The sequence below is a fragment of the Lathamus discolor genome, chromosome 4 (assembly GCF_037157495.1).
Source record: "Lathamus discolor isolate bLatDis1 chromosome 4, bLatDis1.hap1, whole genome shotgun sequence".
Lineage (NCBI taxonomy): Eukaryota > Metazoa > Chordata > Aves > Psittaciformes > Psittacidae > Lathamus > Lathamus discolor.
In genome coordinates, this window is record NC_088887.1 from 83586721 (window position 1) to 83602730 (window position 16010).

Here is a 16010-nt window from a genome sequence, read left to right on the forward strand (position 1 = left end):
CCAGATGTCATTACAGGACTTGTGCCATTTGGGGAGACTTTAAAACTTGACTAACATAAATTCAGAGTTTGATTAGTGGAAACCAGATTACTGTGAGCACATATGAAGGATGTGGCAATTTTAATTAAATCAACAGCAGATCTCTGTGGTGCAAGTGAGGCATTAGTCACTGTGCTGGGCTGCTGCATCGTACGTGCAAAGGTACCTAGCAAAGAGCCCCACCTGATCATTTCAGAGCAAGCCCAGATGTCGGGCTGTAACAGGTCCCACCAAGCCTGCAGTGGTGGTCCAGTGGGGAGATGTGGTATTGAGTCCTAGTGTACGACAAGCTTCAATACTAACTGAGGGATAAAAGAGCCTCTCTGCATCTAAACTATTACTCAGGGATTTTGAACAACTAGGAAATTATCCCGCATGCCATTACAAACTTTTGTATGCAGTGGCAGGGCTAAAATAACACCTAAAGCATATAGGGCAAACCCAGAATGAATAATAAAACATTCTCCTTCAAGCAGAAACAGGCTGTGGGAGAAAAAGTAATCTAATTTTGTGGGAGTTGATCCTGTCAGCAGATGCAGAAGCACTTGAGACAGGTACTGGGAGACGCTATGCGAGTTGGCAGAACTGTTTCTCCAGCTTTCACCACAGATGCTCTCTCTCTTCCTTCCAGCTTAGTACCTCCTAAACATAAAGGGCCTGGAAAGATTCAGACAACCAACCATGTTGGAAAAGCCACAGAGTACTTGTTGCTAATGGATTGCTCACTCGGCAAGCCTGGACCATGGGTTGATTCCCTTCCACCCCCCTCTCTTAATACATGGACTTCAACATCTGCTCAAAATATATGCTCTCATTGGGGTCCCTGAGGCAGCTTGGACATCCCATGAGCTACACAAATATCACCGCCCTTTAAAATCTCTTGGGGAACTCCAGTAACTGTAGAAAGATTCCTTTTCCTCATCTGTGGCTGTACGTAGCTACGTCATGTATTTTCCACCCCGATATATTTCAGAAGTTAGAGGAAATATTGCAAAATGGCCTAAAATTACACTTTGAATGCGGCAGCCTCTGATTTATGGTGCAATTATAAAACATGCCATGGTAGTTATTAGTTGTGAGATTGAGTATGACACGTCTCAGACTGTAAAACATACCGGAGAATTTCTAGCTGTGATTGTGTATTCACCTCTAAAGAGAAAATGGGCGTAATTACACTGACATTTATGAAAGGGAGAAATACAAGCAAAACCAGAAGAGACGTTAAATTTGAAGACAAGAGCTATGAATATATAGAAGATTTTATTGTTACAATTTTCTAATTGAACATTTAAGCAGAAGCTAATTATTTGATTTAAATTGGCCCTTTTTTACATAAGTAGCATTTGACGAATTTTGGCTTTTAGAATTTATAATGACACTATTTTTTTCCCCTAACATTACTCATCTTCAGCATAGTAGATTGAGACAGATGCAGGAAGCATTAAAAATCAAGGAAAATACTTTCACAACATGAAAGGAATGATTCTGTAAGATTTGATCATCCATGCTGACTCTTCAGCATCAGCAGGGTTTAAAACTATTCACCTAAAAAAGATACCTACTGTCAGAGGTAGTGGGCAGTATTTTGTGTACCTTTTTGCTCTGCAGCCATAGTCGGAAGATGTCCCTCCTTATGTGGCCTTGGATGTTGCAGGAGCAACAGAGTTAGCTGTAAGGAAAATAATATGTTGAGTCATGGCATTCTTGATTTAAGAAGTTGCTTCAGGTCATATTCAGTGAGAATATATGATGTTAGTGCTACCACCAACTCACACAGCTTATCCTACCGACTTTGGTAACTGCTCTGCATGGTGCAATGCCAGCGCTATGGTTTTAATATAATAAGCAAATAAACTATTCTGAGTCCTCCTTTCTACAATTAGAGGATTTCTCCATTTTTGTGATCTGGCTATTTCCATTCTTTATCAAATCAGGCAGTTTTGAAGTCTCTTTTGAAGTTTATGTTTTCTTTTCGGATTTTTTATTTCCTTTATTTGGTATAGTATTTTATTAAACTTGGGGTTGGGGAGGGTTGCAAATGAAGGAATACTGAAATATGGCACATCCTAAAATGCCAGCACAATTGCAGCGGGGCACAAATCATGCTATTCAACCAGCGATACACAGGGTAGGGCCAATGCAATGCTGTTTCACTGCGTAAGGAAAGCAGGCAGCTTCTGAGGGTGCCAACTTTTAGGAGGCAGCTTGCTGCCTGTGCTGCTTACAAGTGAAAAAATAAAGCTGTGTGTTTTTCAGCTTGACCCACCTGTTGCTGCTTTGTGCTTCTGCATTCCTCTGCAGCCACTGCAGCCAAAGGAAGGGCTCTTAAGGAGGAACAGGGTGACTGGTGCTGAGAAGTTGTTTTTCCTCACAGCCTCCTGCTGTCTTGCCCCACTACCCTTGGCAAGAGGACTCTCCTCCACCTTCCAAGCACAACCCAGCTTTCCTCTGCCCCTTTTCTTCCTATGCTAATAAGACCCAGATGTGTTTTCCCACACTCTTCTACTCCATGCAAACTTGGGAAACCTATCCAATCAAAATCAATAGCATCAAATCCGATGTCTCCAGCAGCAGCAGCAGGCTGAGACAAGAGAGGCCCCTCTGCTTAACCAACCTCCTCGAAATAAAGGGCAGCTGCTCCAAAATTTCAGTGTTTTAGAGGGAGTCAGTACACTGGGGTGCAGGGCAATGTATACAGAGCTGTTGGATGGAGGAGTACCCAGTCAGCCCAGAGAGCCTCTACAGATCAGTACCAAGTTGGGCACTGCAGTAAGGTCCACACCCTCTGCCATAGTCCACGAGTGGTTTGTGACCATTCAGTTGGTGCTGGGCCTTGGCAGGCACTAACACAGGCTGCTCTGCACGGCTTCCCGAGCCAGGGTTATACGGCTTTTTGTCTGCCCTCATTTTCCTTGCTGGCAGCAATTGGCTTGCCTCTTCCTGGTCCCCTGGACAGTATAGCACATCTCAAAATAGCCTCAGGGCTGTGTCCAGCTGTCTGGCACAACTGGAGAGGCAGCAGCTCCTTCCCTGTTTTCTTGGCCATGCACACAAGGACCTAGGGCAGATGAGCTTTGTGCTATCTGTCCTCTGCTCCTGACTTAGTTTTGTCACTGCTCTCATTTCCAGTCAGAAATGCTGCCTGCCTCTTCCAGACACAGTAAGAAGGTTGTCTGTGAGCTGACTTTGTGCCAGAGACTTCTTGACGCAGGGGTTTGATGCAACATGGGAGTTGACCATGTTGATGACTGCTTTTGAGCTGTGGCTGAGAAAGAAACCCCAAAGCAAACAAAAATCCCAAGCACACCATTCCTTCCTAGGATTAGATTGCTTCCAAATGTAGTCTGTACCCAGTCTCTTCCTGTAAGTATAGGCATCTTTCCTAGCTAGTAGCTGTTAAGGCAGATGCTCCAAAGTTTGCAATTCTGCATCATGCATCCAAACTCAGCTTTCGTTACTGTGTAATAGAAGGACATGTGCTGTGAAGCCCTCCCCGACACTGTAGGGTCAGCAAAGGGAAATGTTAAAGAGACAGAGAGGAAGAAAGGTTTTGTGGTCAAACTTCTGCATACCCTCCACATGCCCATAAAAAAGGTGGGGAAAGCAATGGCTAGGAGAGGGAGGAAAGTATCTGTTGATATCTATTGTATGAAATGCAGTATCATTTAACGTGATGCTGCTTCCAGACAGAGTCAGAGGTATGGTGAGCTTGCTCACTGAATCCAGGTGAAAAATACCAATAGATCTATGGCCACCCTCAGCATGCTGTGCTATTTATTGCTGGTATTGTATCCCTTCTTTATGTGGAGAAATTGCCCATCCTTTATTCCTTCCTTTTCTTCCACTCCTATTCTCATAGGTCAGCTGAGACCATTCCCCACCTGAAACCAGTGCAGGGTGACACCTTCCCATAACTTTATCAGAAAAGTCCACTCCAGTTTATGTCCTAGATGTGGATGCCACACTGATGCTGAATAAATGGTGATCTTCAGTCAGACTGGCCGAAAACAGGACAGTGACAAATGCTGGAATGAGATCATGATGGGACCGGCAGTGAGTGCTGGAGGTGGCACTTGGAAAGCGGTGAGCCCTCTTTTCTGTCTTGTCCCATAATTCATCAGCCTGAACAATCTCCATTAGGGTGGGTGCTTCTGACAGAGGACCTGGAGCTTCAGGAACATTCAAGAAAAACTGTGCAAGGTTGGGGGAGGAAGCTGAATTGGAGGATCTGCTTCTGGGATGTGAAAAAAGTATGGTCAGTCCCTGAGAAATCCCTGTAAGGATATGGAAAGATGAGCTTCAAAAGCTCAAGAGGGTGGGCAGCATATAAACGTGAATGGAGTTCCTTCCTTCATGTCATCACAGCATAAGGAAGCCTATAACGGAGAGACCTGGCTTGAAGGTCATCCATTATCCATATCATCTCTGAGCCTGAAGGGCAGTAACCAGAGCCTGCCCATAGGCTTCTGTTAATTCCACACTCTGAGAGCCATGAGAGCCTTCACAAGAAGGACAGGAAAGACCAGCAATTCTTACCTTCAGATCAGGCATTTCTGAATGTTTCTGAACAAGCTGGCTCATCTCAGTCATGATCTGATTACAAAGGATAATGCAACTCACAGGTTACCACAGTCTGTGGTGGGATGTGAGTTCAGCTGCACAGTCAGTGATGTAATCATTATTAGTGCATCCGTCTCTACAGCGCGGGTTTCATCCACAGCAGACATCCCAGCACAGACTCCAAGCTCACTATTGTTAACGAGTGATGGGATTTAAAAGACCTTTATATTCGGGACCTTTATTACTTTAACTTTGCTGTTTCTGTATCCTCAGGCTTCACATTCTCCACATTTTTATGGTGAAACTATGATAGTAAAAACTTAAACTCTTAATTGGGTACATGACTGTGGGTGGTGATGGCTTTAAAAGCAAAAAAACAAATACTTCAAGACTCTAGATTATGTGTTAAGAGAACTATATGAATACAAATCAGGAGTGAATCCATACTGGGAAATATAAATTATTTATGCGTATCTAAAAGACAGAATACAGGAAATCTTAACATCTTATTCATACACATTGCCACAAAATTATATTTGCATGAAGCCATTAACCCCAAAAGAGTTCAGACCACATGAAAGACTGACTGAGAATGTCACGTGCCTACTCTCAACGTAGGTCAGTGCGTACACATGGCAAAACTGAAGGAAACTAAAGGGAAATTATCTTCTCCACCTAGAGAAACTCTTGCCTGGATGATGTTCTAAGTTAAAATTAAACATGATTCTATGATGAGCAGAGGTTGAGGTGACCTTCCTTAAACTGCAAAAGCATGGCATGGGGTGACAAACTTGTGCTTGTCACCCATCTTGTGAGCACAATTATTAAGCCTGTAGGCAAAATCACAGTAATAGCACACACAAATGAGACATGGAAAAATGGACAGAAGAGATATGAGCAGCAACATCTCTTCTTAACCCTTCTGATGGCTTATTCACTCGTAACTGAATCACACATTGTAAACATTCATCGGATACAGAAATATGTTAAAGGCACTATGTATGAAAAAGATACAGAAAAAATTGAGAGGATTCAGAGCATAAGAACAATAATAGGTTTAGAAAGCATGGCCTGCAAAAAGAGGTGCGAGGAGGTTTGCCTAGCCCGAAAAAAGAGAAATTGTGCTGTTTCACATCCCAGCTAAGCCAGCTCGACCACTGGCACTTGTCTGATGCTCTCCATAGGGCTTGAACTAAGTCAGCAGAAAATTAATTTCATTAAAGAACTGAAAGCTTCTCCACTTTTTCATCTGAACTAGTTCATCACAATCACACAAGGGCTGGCTGAACAGGGAAAAGGATTTAGGTAGTTAATTCTGGCAACAGCTAACCTTCAGACCGGCTTAGTTTTAATATGAAAGTGCACCATATATGGGTACATGAAACAAATGCAATCTGTATTTTAGGAAGAAAAGGATGCTGAGAAACTTTGCTCTATCTGCTGAGAAAGAAGACAAAAAGAAATCTGCTAAGTATTTATCAAAGATTCTTGATTTATGTGAAAAAACAACCAAACCCCACCTTTAAAACAGGAATGGTACTGGGTACTGAAACATTAAAACACCATAAATAAGAATATTGTGGAATTGCCTTCACTGGAATCATTACCAGTGTGTGGTATGTCTGCCAGGACTGTCCAAAGTTTCTTGCTGCCTTGGTACAGAGGTGAACTGGAGGATGATCTCTCATCATTCATTCCATCCCTCCCTTTTTCTGACTTCATGATTTACTGAGTTCACCAGAATTCAGGCTAATCCTGCCTGAATTAGCTCTAACTGAATTCAGTACTACTTAGAAAAATGGCTTTAACAAGAATAGTGTCAGATTCTAATACTGTTACTTGACTAATACTTTGTTGAAGAGCAGAGAAGCATCTGTGAACACACTGTCTATGGACACATTATTAACACACTGCTCATGATCTGCTTTATATTCTGGAAAACTTCCTAGATTGGCACAGCTGGTTTCTAAACACAGCATGAAAATAATCCCATGAGAATAAGTCATACTTCAGACGTGATCCCCAGGCTTATGGTTCATTCCACAAACGGGAATGCAACATTGGCAGTTGCTCAAGCATGATGGAAAACCAGTTGCAGACACTGGAAATCAGGTCACCAACTGGGAAATGGGTACACTAAGATACACAATTTCATTAATATATCAGAAGTATAACAAACAGCAATTTTTTGTTGAAATATAAATGATGCTCATATTCAATCTGCAGAAGTGTGAAATTGGGGTTAAGATTAAGTAGAGGGATGTGCTGTATTCAGGACTTCTTTTATACCTTTTTCTTTTTGGAAAACTTCCAGAAATTAAAGACTGCAGAATCAAAGAATCTGATTGGGAAAATACTGAAATATACTTAACTTTCTGTCTTCCCATAGTCAAGAAATGCTATTATTAGTGAAGTTCTTTAGTGAACTGTTTTGTGGACAAACAAAACACCACATCCTACACAGAACTCTCTATTCCCTTTACTGTAGGGAAGTTCTGGGAAGAGCCCTGTAGGAAGAATAGAACCAAATAATTTTACAGTCATTTATTAAGAAAATACGCCAATTGATTAATAGAACTTTGTTATCTAAGTAACTAGGCAAAACAGTTCAACTGCAGCAAGTCTGTGGATTCATCTAAGACTTTGCAGGCGAGGGATCAAGCTAAGAAGTAAGCTTTATTGATTATCTTTTCAAGTCCTTGGAAGTCCTGTCAAATGGAGAGGATCAATAATAATTTGGGAAGGGTACGTAAACCCTTCAAAGAAATCTGAGCACAGAACTTGCTGTGCAATCACGCCCACCCTGCTGATGCCAGTGCAGCCTCACATGGGAACCACCTCTGTGGGACACAAAGCTGCCATCCACAGTTTGAGGAGCAGGCAGCTTTCTTCTTTTACAAGCCCTGCTACCTTTGAAGCTGGGATCTGCTTGTTCTAATGGGACTGATTACAGAGGGAGAGGAAACTTCAAAAGGCTTCGCTGCTTCTGTGAGCTAAATAGTCAGAAGTCTGCATTGCCATCCTTTTGTGACATGTAGCATAGGATATTTTTTAACTTGTTCCCCATTCTGCCCTGTAACATTAGCATCTTCTTTCTTTTTATGTGTGAGAATGCAGACACATCATAAAATAATCAGTTCCTCTGCTTTAAATGGGACTCTTCCCATATTTCTCCCTTCTGGGCTCCATGTATTTTTTTTGCTCTGAAGTTTTCTTCTCAGTCACATATTTTTAAAGCTGTTGTGATCCTGATTCAGCAGTGTGATACATGGTTGTGACTGCCTGACTGATGAGAAGCATATTATAGGGATAATTCAATGGGAAGGGCAGTAATAACTGACACACAGAATCATAGAATAGTTAGGGTTGGAAAGGACCTCAAGATCATCTAGTTCCAACCCCCCTGCCATGGGCAGGGACACCTCACACTAAACCATCCCACCCAAGGCTTCATCCAACCTGGGCTTGAACACTGCCAGGGGTGGAGCACTGGAATAGGAAAGAACAAAAAACTGGAATAGGAAAGAACAAACACTGGAAAACACTGGAACAGAAAAGAACAAAATCCTGAAGATGGGTCTGCAATTCCTCCAGGCCTCTGTGTGTGTGTTTATTTAATTTAATTTCACTCACTTAATGCTGAACTGTGCTGATGCTGTCTGTTCTCCTCTTGCCAGATGCATTCCATCTGCTTTGAGTCCAAAGCAGGGTGATGCACAAGTAATCTCCCCCTTCTCAGCCCTGGAAGTAACCCATGGGTCAACATCCTCTGTTCATTTCCTTCTCTTGCTTCTGTGTGCCCTTATGGAAGGCATGACTTCCTCAGCTGATCAACCAAAATACCACTTCTCATCCAAACCCTTTCTGTAAAATGTGTTTCAACAGATTCCCTTATTTACAGGAATAAATTGTAAAGCCAATCTTGGAGAGAACTTCCAAGTGTCTCCATTCTGACAGGTTTGTCTTTTCAGGGTGTACTGTTAAAAGAACAGGGATTTTTTTTATTTTTTTTATTTTGGTGACAATATCAAATCTGTTGCCCATCAGGTAACTCAGATGTCCCATTCGAGGAGTCCATATTAAAGATAAAACCAGATCCACATTTATATAACAAATAAGCTGACAGAAATGCTTTGATCATTATGCAAACATCTAGTTTTAGCATGTATTGAAATTGTTGACCTCAGTGATTCACATCTCATCCTTTCAAAGAAAAATATTTTACTTCACTTATTCTCTCAGTTTATAGTTGTGCCTTTTATCTTACTTCCCTTGAACTCCAGAGGCCAAATTTGTCCTTTCTGTGAGTCCTCTTGGGGTAGCAGAAGCCACACAGATTACATTTCCTGTTTTTACTGGTTCTGCTTTTGTCTTGAACATTCAAATCACAGGCAAATAAAGAAGAAAGAAAGGATGACCCAGCTTGATATACCTCATCACACCCATCATGAAGACCTGGTCTCCCAGCTTACTCCCATGTGCTTGCAACAAACTCTCTCTACCACTCTCAAACAAGCTAAGGCAGCTGCTGTCACTCTGTCCCTGCTCCCTTCCTCCTCCAGTCCTTTCAGGTAACAGATGTCCTATTTGGTATATCTGCATGCATAAACAAAAGAGTGAGGCAGTGAGCTCTGGTTGTGGACCCCGGATTATCTGCATTGCTTAATCATTAATCTTGTGGTTTGGCTCTTTGTTGGACCACTGCAGTTAGCTCTATCTGCAAGACAACCTGTTCCCAAGCCATTAGCAGAGCAGACATGAGCCAGCCAGTCTCACTTGACCTCAGAGCTAGGACTGTGAACAGTTTCAGGTCTGGAGAAGACAAAGGCACAGCCAGGCATCCCATCTACTGCCTCCCTAATGCCCTTCTAGTTACATGGTGAAGCACTAGTTTTATTGCATCAGTAGTGTTTGCTCCTGTCAATGACACTGCTACTGTATTTACTGCTGAGAAAAGAATCATAGAATCCTAAAGTGGTTTGGGTGGGAAGGCACCTTAAAGACCCCCTGCCATGGGCAGGGACACCGTCCACTAGACCAAGTTGCTCAAAGCCCCATCCAAGCTGGCCTTGAACACTGCCAGGGACTGGGCAGCCACAGCTTCTCTGGGCAACCTGTGCCAGGGTCTCACCACCCTCACAGTATATAATTTCCTCCTAATGTCTAATCTAAATCTACCTTCTTTCAGTTTAAAGTCATCACCCTGTCCCTGTCACCATATGCCATTGCAAAAAGTCCCTCTCCAGATTTCCTGTAGGACCTCTTTAAGTACTGGAAGGCTTCTATAAGAGCCAAAATAAAAGCAATCACTGATTGATGATGTGATTCTGGAACAATTTAATCACATGGTTCTGGAACATTTTGTTACTTGCACAACAGTGGTACCATTTTTCTTTAACTTATAGAAACAGAAGGCAACTGCACCTGCCAGTGAGGGCTGCCAACAGCATCAGTAAAGATACATGGTTTGTTCACTTTTAGGTAAAGAAATCTTGGGTTAAAAATAGAAGTAATGAAAAGTCACTTGTACTCCTTGCTATATACCTATACACCTCTACTCCTTGCTACATACACTATTGCAAATGCTATATACATGACTTGGGGGAATTTCGCATGGAGAATGATACTGTTCGTAGTCATGTAGGTATGATTAAGTTCATACCACCTGATAAGGCTAGTTGGCACTGCCCATGAGCAGAAGTGCCTCTGTTTAAAGAAACCTGAACTTCTAAACATTCTCCGTGAAATGGCTTCGTGGAGCTGTGCTACTGCAGTGCCTTAAAACGAGAGCGCAGACACAGCACTGCCACCTACTGCTACCAGGGACATGGCTCTCACTCAGCAAGGGAACCAAAGCTGGGGTAGTAGAAGTTGGCATGTACCACAAAAATACATTTACTGTAAATGTTTCAAAGTAATTTTAAAATAGATAGCTAAAAAAAATAATATTTACTATAAAATTAAATACCCAATTTTCCCTTTGCAAACCATCAGGGAATAAAATAAGCTACCATTATGATCCTGTCACAATTTAAAAAACCAAGCAATCCATCTTGCCACCCTGTTTTGTAGCTTAGTCACATACTTTGATACTTTTATCTTTAGTTAGTTCAATGTAAAGAGCTTTGTTAGGAATTTACTGAAACTGAGGCAATTAGCATCTTGCCAGACTAAGTCTTTATATTAACTATGCTGTCCTTAAAGAAAGGTATGATGGATAATAGACATTAGTGATAATAGAGAGAATAACACACAAGAAAACTTATTTCAAAATCATATTAAAATGCATGACCTAAAAGTGATAGTGCATGTATTTCTATTTTTTCTGCAACACCTGTCCTATATATCTGAAATTGTTAACCTGAGTCTTAGAAGCCTTGTCCTTGATAAACACTACCAGAAATGCACCTAAGGAGTTACTATTTAAGGTCATAATAGAAACTATCACATTATTTGTAGTACTGAAATAGTACATTAATGGTACAAGCTAAGAGCTTTTTGGAAATGGAGCACCAATGTTTGTGGCTAGCAAAGGATGTGGTTTATCCACACTAATTCAATCACAACAGACCTGTCTAGTGAAGGGTGATTCTAAGGTGACTATAAAATTGGTGCTAAAGAAGCTAAACTGGGGTTGTAAGGGTTGCTGTGCCTGCAACCCTGGAGCTTTTGATGACACTTTATTGAAGAATTTAATTAGAATTTGTGATTTAAATACTGAGTTGCAAAGGTTGCCAGAAACTGCAAAACGGGTGGTGACTTTTTCTTACAGCAACACATATGAAATTTTAACAGCAAGTCACTGCACTGTTTGGGAAATTAAATTTCAGCTCTTCCCCTAAGAAATGCTTTCATGAAGTAGAGAAGTGTATATGGAAAGGCCTGCATACAATGCTGTCAGTCACACATGCTGTCTGAAATCCTCGCTCAAACCACATGGAAGTTTGCCACCAAGCTGAGAGAGGCCAAAATTTCAACTTCTGTGTTTACATTCGCATGTGGATTTCACCAGGATCTACTTCCTGGCTTTTGGAACATCACTTCTTTGTGCTTGATTCTAAAGAAAACTGCTTTTCACATTAAACACAGCACTTGGCACCCTGTGTGGCATTAAACCAGCTCATACTTTGTCTTCCAATGCTTTGAATAAGTATCATCTCTGCTTATCAAGCTGCACTACCCGAGGTTTATTAACACTGCTTTGTAAGCCCATTTTTTTGTACCTATTAAAGTCCTTGCTCATAAGTCGTTCAAATCCCTGAACCTAAGCCCTGCTCTACTACTGCTTTTAGTCAGTTTTATTTATGCCTGGAAGATTTTTTGGATGTCAGAAAAAAAGGCAACTGAGACAAATGCACGCTAATGTATTTCTTTCCCCTTTTGGTGCAAATTCGAACAGGTTGGCTTCTAGTATGTGGTTTGAACAAGAGCTGAGCTAAGGAATATTTCCACAGCCAGACATGATTCTCAGCTGTAAGAAAGAGGCTAACAGCATTGCTTTTTGGATAGCCAGCTTCCTGGAATTTCCCAGCTGTGGCATATTTGACTGGGTCCTCATTTGGATGCATCAGGCTAGGAGGTTTGCCCAGCCAAAGCACTGTGAATGTACCGAGTCCTTTCTAAAGACAAATTATTCTGAATCCTAACACAAATTATGACATTGAATGTGATACTTCCAGACTAGTTAAAGCTCATGACACACACTCAAAATGATAAAAAAATAAATCAAGCAATCATCTGAATATAATTTGAGGTAGTAGCTACTATGAAGTTCAAACTTAACAAGGATGAAAAGCAGAAGTTAGGAAAAAAATATACAGGTTAAATTAGTTCATATTTGCTTATTCATGCAGTGTTAGCAGAAAAAACATACAGACTTCATATGCATTACGAGTATATTGTCTCTCACCGACATTTTAAAATATCAGTATGTGCTTTAAAGACCACAAAACTACCTACTAACTACCTCAGGTGAGAGATGTTTGTGCTTTAGGAATGGGGATTAATGAATTAAATTAGCATTTCCTGTGCAGCAATTTGCCAGAAGTATAGATGGATTTATGATTTGCATAACAAGAGTTGAGATACTCAAAGTAGAGAAAACCAGAACAGAATATTTCAGTTGGAAGGGTCCTACAATGATCACTTACCCCAAGATTTAGCCAAACAGCTCCAATTAATGTAAGTGGGAATTGTGTGGCTAAGACTGCTAATTGGTTTTGTGTCTTTAACCAAGAATATTTACAGCATCATAAATTTTCTTATAGAACCTAGTATTTATGCTCCAGGTAAGATGAATATTATATAAAAAAAGTATTGTTTAAAACCTACAAGAACACTCAAATAAGATTCAGGACTGGGGAATGGAACAAACCCAGTGTTAGCTTAAGCTGGTGTGATCTGTAAGGTTTAAATGCTCAATAAACTTCCTGACAATACCCAGCTGAGATTAGTAAACCAAATTTCATTCTTCACAGAGAAAGCACAGTATCAGAAAAAGGACTTTTGCTCAGTGGATGGGAATAAAGGGTTTATACAGAAGAATAAATTACATGAAGCAGAGAAAAAACTAGTTGGGCAGTAGTTGCACAATCAGTTTTGCAGAGTGTCAGTCATTATAACACGTGCAGATGGGATTATCTTGACATTTCCGACCTGTCTATCAAATATGTATTGCTGGAATGTGCTCATCTCACTTCTGAAGGGCTTCTGTGGGTGACACAGTTACTAATACTAAACATAGCTACGAATATGTTTTTTCCTTTGTTCTTTCCATTCCATTTATCTGCTCCTCCATCTTACTCGACTCCTCTGGACACATGACGCGTACTTAATTTGGTACTGTTGATAATCTGTCCTCTCTTATCTGCAGAGATGCCAACTCTTAGGGTTGTATGTAAGCACCTCCTCTGGCTTCCCAAACATTTTTTTCCTACTACAAAACAAGAAAACCTGGAACAGATGCACTGAATATATTCACTCTGGATGATGGAAGAAAAGCTCCAGCACAGAAAAAGGAAGAAAGTAGAGTTTTCCTAGAGAAAACAACTGGAAGATGCCCTCCTAGTACATCTCATGTTGCTAAATGGCAGTGATCCAAACATCATCTTTTTCCTCTAGAAATCAAGGGGACAGACACATCAGCCTTCAGCAAATGACAGAGGCCGAGAAAGAGGTTGCGAGGTCACCTGGGTAGGTTACTGATGAGCAGTTCGCTTTTGATAGTCATTCCACTATCAAACAGATCTGAATAATTACATTTATTATCTATATACAGTATTAAAGACCTGGCTGCATAGTTACTGTACTCCTCTAAAATACTGAAAATTTGGACCTCAGGGCTTATAAAATACAGAAATAATTGTTCTGTACTTATTTTGCTTATCCTTAGCTATATATTTCATTTCTTCCCTTCTTCTCTTTTAACAAGCCTTATGGTTGGCAATTTTAATTTTTTTCCTTTCTCAGACTGTCAGTCACAGGCAGCATCTTGGCTTATAAAGAGATCTTTTCCTATTTATCACTATGACTGCAGGCTTTACGCTTATCTACTGCCTCTCAGATAAGCTCCCCCTTCACTAAGATCCATCCTATAATCTCAACCTATTTCTATGTGATTTAACCTCCTTGAGATAAATAGATTTTCTTTTGCTTGTTTTATTTGAAAGGATTTTATTTAGAAGACTAGGTTCTGATACAATCTAGACTTGTGGCATTCAGTTAAAAAATATAAACAATAATGAAGAGAGCTTTCCATTTTTCTGAGAAAGGCAGTTTGGCAAAAACCTTACATACACAACACACATGAAAAATTAAAGGGTAAAAACAAACAAGCAATTTCCTTTTCATGGGCATAACTCTTCCTTGGCTAGCAAAACCTTACGGCATATACTCCTGACATTGCAGATACAAAAAAAAAAAAAAAAAGATAATTTCTGTGCTTAGTTCATAAGCAAATAAGAAATAATCTTTATCAATAGCATGCAGGTATACAAAGAGGGGAATCTCTTAAAAATCTAATTCCTGTATCCTTGAGGGCTTAAAAAGTCTGTAGGCAGCTGGAATTAAGTGGCTGTGATTTCAGACATTCGCTTCATTAAAACTTCATTAAATCTAAACACACTCTTCATTCATATATTTCTTAAACGTCCTGACAATCCCTCATTTATTCTGCCAATATGTTAATTTTTAGTAATAATGTATTATTTTATTAACATACATGACTGAAACTACCACATATTGTAGACAGATGATATCTTACAGGAAACTCCTGCAAAGCAGAGTGGTAATCCTTCTATGTGAACACTTGAAACAGGAGAGCACATTCAGAATTTTCTAGACACATTAAATTAAACCTATTTAGGCCTCTGCAACTAAAGAGCAAAATACATGCAGTGAGCTCTTCTAAGAAGGAAGACAGCCTTATAAAACTCACCTCCAAATGAACCACAGTAACTCTCAGCTTTTCTTTACAGGTAAGAAACAGCTGCTTTTCATTACTTTGGGCAGTAACATCTCATTAACATAGCAATTCAGGAAGCTGGGGAATCATCAGCTATGCCTAATGAAGTTGATTCTAAGTTTCTTCAAGCTTGGCTCAGCCCAAGCAGAAAATCAAGTTGGGTTATGCAGTGGATAATGGGTAAAAGTTCTGGAAACACTGCTGAGGATGAGGGCTGTTCTGGCAAACTCAAGTTTGGCCCTAGAAGAGGCTGACTTCTGCTATTTCACTCTCTAGGCGGAGATTTTTGGCAGTTAGGCAGCAAATAATTTTGCCTGCTAAATAAGTGAAAAGAAATGTATTCTCAATGACACATTAATTTACGTGGCAGGTCAGAGAGGGTATCAGTGAATAGGAGGTCCAGCATCCCGTTCTGGTATGGGTTGCACAGCTGTGTTACGCTGCCTGCAGGAGCTAAGATTAATTACAGCCTTCATTCACAGACGTCCCCACTGGCATGAACCCTAGTTATAGCTGTCGGTGATGTACTTTGGCAAGATCTTGACAGAATGGATATTTTCCAGGATGCCTGGAGCAGTAAGAGCTTCTGGAGCTGCATCCTCCACACACAAGCATCTGTGCTCAGAGGCCAAAGGAGAAACAAGTTTGAGTATCCTGACAATAAAGAGTCTCTTCCTTTATGCGTATATAAATGGTTTTTCATCTTCCGGGTGGCAAGGTGAACACTGAGTCTCTAATGAGACTTCATTAATTTAATTTCAGTCTGTGTCAAGAAATTATGAAATCTGGTGGACAGATACTTGGCTGTGGAGCCCAGTAGAAAGCTAAAACCACCTCTACCATACTCAAAGCATCCTTTGGGACTACTACCCTGGTAGGAGATGAGCAAGTAGGGGACTTCGCAACACTATGCAAGTGTTGTGCAGCCATTCATTCCTTGAAGATATCC

At 40.6% G+C, this 16010-nt stretch overlaps 1 long non-coding RNA gene across 1 annotated transcript; it reads right to left on the reverse strand.

The window, feature by feature from the left end:
* Nucleotides 1-523: 523 nt before the first annotated feature.
* Nucleotides 524-15083, reverse strand: LOC136012750 (uncharacterized). Its single transcript, XR_010611934.1, has 3 exons — nucleotides 15035-15083; nucleotides 1633-1708; nucleotides 524-696 (listed from the first exon to the last, which is right to left on the reverse strand). It is a non-coding gene; the product is annotated as an uncharacterized LOC136012750 (long non-coding RNA).
* Nucleotides 15084-16010: the final 927 nt, after the last annotated feature.